Source organism: Clupea harengus, chromosome 22 (assembly GCF_900700415.2).
Source record: "Clupea harengus chromosome 22, Ch_v2.0.2, whole genome shotgun sequence".
Lineage (NCBI taxonomy): Eukaryota > Metazoa > Chordata > Actinopteri > Clupeiformes > Clupeidae > Clupea > Clupea harengus.
The window spans coordinates 19,977,312-19,982,109 of NC_045173.1; the positions used below are offsets into that span (position 1 = coordinate 19,977,312).

At 45.1% G+C, this 4,798-nt stretch overlaps 1 long non-coding RNA gene across 1 annotated transcript; it reads right to left on the reverse strand.

Moving 5' to 3' along the window:
• Positions 1–3,965: 3,965 nt before the first annotated feature.
• On the reverse strand, positions 3,966–4,316 carry LOC116218437. Its single transcript, XR_004162850.1, has 3 exons — positions 4,227–4,316; positions 4,085–4,148; positions 3,966–4,004 (listed from the first exon to the last, which is right to left on the reverse strand). It is a non-coding gene; the product is annotated as an uncharacterized LOC116218437 (long non-coding RNA).
• Between the last annotated feature and the right edge of the window lie 482 nt (positions 4,317–4,798).

Sequence of the window (4,798 nt, forward strand, 5' to 3'; positions counted from 1 at the left end):
CTGTTCCTGATGTGTTTGAGGGCGGACTCTAATTTAGGAGCTCGTTCATCAGCCCTGCAGGTCTCCTGACACAGCAGCGTCTTTTGTTGCAGCTCTGAAACGCAGGCTGAGAAGTTCACAGAGAACACGCTCACAGAGGAGCTGGCTGGTCTGCTGTGGGTTGGGGTGGGGGAGGTGTGTGTGTGAGTGTTGTTTGGGGGGGGGATCAACATGACCTGGGAGCTGAATGCTATCGCACATGATGCCACTTCTTCGTACTCCTCTATGGCTCATTACTCCAAGTGGCCTTGGCTTTCTTTGTGGAAACAGTCAGGGGGATTTTAAAAAATGCCTCCCACCAACCCACCCTAGTCATATATTTCATATTGTATCTCTCTCCTGCATTTGTAATGGCTACTGTGGCACATACTGACCAGTCCTGTAAATATGCCATCATTGTTGTTTCAATTTGCTTTTTGTCATTACCCCATAAAGCCATTATACAGCTAGACACTGGTCCTCTAATGCGGTTTCATTAACCACAGAACGCTTTCTGATAATGGGTCCTGACACTAAAAAGAGAAACTTCACCATCAATTTGTCATTATTGTGGCATCATGAGCTATGATTCCCCCCCAACAGAAGGGATAAATGGATATAAGATGTCATTTGCCACTGAAATGTAACCAGACCCCAGCCTTAGGGTTATCTCAACGAACAGTCCAATAATCAAGAGTGATCTGATAACAGAGACTGTATTGATGAGATCCTTTTCTGCTGTCCACACCGTAAACAAATGAGCATCCTCCTCCAGTGTTTAATGACAAATATGGTTTGACAGGGTGGGGCAAGGCTTGCCTTGCTATGGCAAATTAGGACAGATGTAAACAAATTAGCTTGTGATAAATATTGTAAATAAATGACGATGGACGCTGCTTCCAAAACTGTTGATATAATCCATGACACCGTGAACTCAGACATCACACTACCAAGCAGTGCAGCTTGGCTTCTGTCTACAACCTCATCAGTCTTATTTATACTCTTCATTTCATCTAAATGAACCTGACAGACAAGTAACAATCAGTTCAGACATGCTGTCGTTAATCACAGGAGTTATGTGACATTTCAATAATTGGAAGGAGATCTTCTGGTCAGGATTCATTACACAAGGACATAAGATGAATATAATTGCCAGCGAGCGTTCAGAAAATGCTACACGTGAGTGCTGAGAAAAAGGTTAGCAGGATGATAAATGAAGGTACAGAAGCAGGAATTAAATACCAGATCTCTGTGAATCACTGCACAAAGAACAGGAAATCGTGCTTATTGTTTAGGGCTTTATAAAGGGTAGGAGTGTGGTGCCACATGCTGTAACATTTGCCAGAGGAGAACTTCCTGTCCTGACCTGGCCTTTGATGGAGTTTGCCAAGCTAATCCAGTGAACTTCGTTCTCCACCTGGTTGGATAAAGACAGCCTCTCCTCTGCCAGCTGGGGTTAAAAGATTTACATCCACGATGAGCCAATCTGTCATACTTTGTATGAGCAGATTACCTGAGAACAGAGCAGCAAGAGGGTTTTTTGCGTGCGTGGGTAAATCATGTCAGAAGGCCTTAGTATGTGTTTGGGTCACATTTAGCATAGAATAAGACAACAGAGGGGAATCAAGGCTCTGGCCCACGAAGGTCGTGACTAGGACTCAGTTTGGACGGCTGGCTCTGAGTCACCTAGCAATATCCACCTGTTTGGCTGCTCCTGACACTTGTTCCCAGCTACTGCAGGTACAGGATGCATACTGAAATCACTCACAAGCTCTGAACCTGGCCTTGTCACATGGTGAATCATCGCTTATCATTAATATTTCAAAAGTGTACAGGCATGAATAAGTGAACTCAGAAACACAGCACAACCTGACATGCGAGTCAGGTGGCTCTCTCTTGGCCACTGAAGGGAGAGGAGAGCAACTCGGAGCCCTTGAAACCTTTCACTCAACGTGACCCACATACATCCAATGGAAATCCCTGAACACCATCCCACATCCTTTAACACCCCACACCTCGCCAAAGCCCTCCCTTTAGAGAGGACTACTAAGGGGTATAGATCCATACAGAGGTCTCATGCAACAGCATGCACGCCATCAGCATATCCCCTTGGAATGCAAATGAGGTCTCAAGGATGAGTCAGACAAGAGGCACCTGGCCTTCACAGCCACAGAAGGTAGCAGGAGAAAGAAGTGATTAACTTTGAATGTATGTATGTGTGTGTGTGTGTGTGTGTGAGTGAGTGAGTGAGTGAGTGAGTGAGAGAGAGAGAGAGAGAGAGAGAGAGAGAGAGAGAGAGAGAGAGAGAGAGAGAGAGAGAGAGAGAGAGAGAGAGAGAGAGAGAGAGAGAGAGAGAGAGAGAGAGAGAGAGAGAGAGAGAGAGAGAGAGAGAGAGAGAGAGAGAGAGAGAGAGAGAGAGAGAGAGAGAGAGAGAGAGAGAGAGAGAGAGAGAGAGAGAGAGAGAGAGAGAGAGAGAGAGAGAGAGAGAGAGAGAGAGAGAGAGAGAGAGAGAGAGAGAGAGAGAGAGAGAATATAAAAGTGAAATAACCCTCATCGTGTGGCAGATCCCTTGAGGGGGGAATAAGCCTCCATATGTAGATTTTCACACACTAAAAAGTCTATTTTATTTGGCTTCAGTTAGCCATTGTGCCCTGTGGGCTTCCTTGAAGAGAGTCAGAGGGATGGGAGTGAGGTGGGATAACACCTCAGAGAGTCCAGTACAGCAGGAGGTTTCAGAAGGGCACTGGTGCTCACCAGGGGTGTCATATAGTCGGGATGTCCAGCATCACTGTCCTGTGCCTTAAACCTGAAACAGGTACAAGAATGCTGAGATTGACCACTAAATGAGATCCATTGAGATGAGAAAAAATAGAATGCATACTTCACATTTTCCACAAATTTATAATTCTAACTTTGCATGTGTAGTGAGGGCAGTAGAGGGGAAGATGGTTATACCCCAAATTATAGTCCGACTACACCACCCCAGGGAAAACTTACACCAGTAAGCCCCAGGGAATACTTCAAAGTAATTGTCAGTATGCTGTTTATTATACTAGTAATTTCAGTTTATACACCAAGGCAAAAACAGGTTCGAAATGCACGAGGCGACAGACGGGATTCAGTGCAAGAATGTTTATTAACAACTGAGGGAAGGGAGAGTGGGAGTGAAGAGGTGGATCATGAAATAACCTGCAACGAGACTGACAAGTTAGCAAGATACAAAAATATATTTATTGATCATATATGTCAGTAAGGCTAAAACAGGGAAACTAGTAGACTAGAGTCTAGGCAGTGCTAAGTAGGACTTACCTGAGGGAGGCAGACTAGCAGACGGCGTGCTCTTGGATCCACACCGCTCACACACACTCAAAGAAGTGGTTATAAGGTGAACTATGACACGGCAAGCAACCCACAGCACACTGCACACACAGCACAATTACGGCACACCCACAGCACACTAACCAGCTTGATACACCCGCATGCAGTGACAGGGGCCACCACCAGGTGCCTAGCCTCCCTCTGGAAGCACCTAGCAACTGCTTAACAAATAAAATGAAAACAATTATTGCACCAGGGGACATCAACAGTCCATCCTAAGCATGAAACACTCAGACAGTAATAGCAATCATGTATCGAGGCTAACTACAGACCAGAACAAACAACAAGCATGCACCAGGACAGCTACAGCGCCACCAGCCTTATGCCCAGTCACATGCAGACAGAAAACACACTAGACAGAAGCATTACTCCATTGGAGTGGACAAGATGGTACAATGCTCAGACAAAAAGAACATAAAAGAAAACGAAAACCCAGCTCAGATATATGTCAGACCAGCATGCACAACAACAGTTTGGCAGAGTCACGAGCATGCTGAATCACACACGCATTGTCAGGCTTAAACAAAACAGCAGCACCTTTGTGATCAGGCAGTTATCAGACGGTTATGACAGGAACGACGAGGTCAGCGGCGAAGTACGGTTCCTCACTAATAAACAGATGCGCTAATTAGAGCCAGTGTGAAAAGAGGCTACTCCTCCAGCGTTAATGAAAATAGGAAAGGCATACCTGAACATGCAGGGACAAGGACATACCGAAGGCGAGCGTCAGAGGGAAGGCTAGGAATACAGGGCTACAAAACAAACACGAAAAGGTAAGCCCAAAAGTAATGGGTAAAAGTTGTACCACTCGCCAGCAAACAAACACCTACCCGGCAAATCAGGAAAGCACCTCAACAGGAGAAGGGGTGTGGTTACAGACACCGTAATGCACGCACACAACGTCTGGTCCTTTTATCTCCATCTAAATGGAGGTTATCAGTGACTAGGCTGACGATAGTTGGGCTGATTGAATGTGAATGTAAAAGCAGGGAGTGTAGGTGTAACAACACCACCCTACCACACATGTATAAAAAGATATGGACTGAAATGCTTTTACATTAAGGTGATATAAAAATATGGTACCCTCACTGGGCCTAAACAGTTAGTTATTCTCTAAGAGTTCACTCTTTACTCATTTCTGGTCAGAAAGAGAGAGAGAGAGAGAGATAACTCTAATCTTGGATATTAAAGCAGCAATAAGGAGTTATGTTCCAAAACGAACAAGCTAACTACCTAAAAGGCATGCAAAAACCTTGCACACACCACCAACAGCCCAGTTGTCTGATAGAAGCTTGCCAACAGACTGATTTTGGCAGTATAGCTGGCAATGTCAAGCTGTGAAAGCTTTTCTTCCATTTTTTGCAGGGTTCCAGCCCTGGACACAGAACTACATAGGGCATAT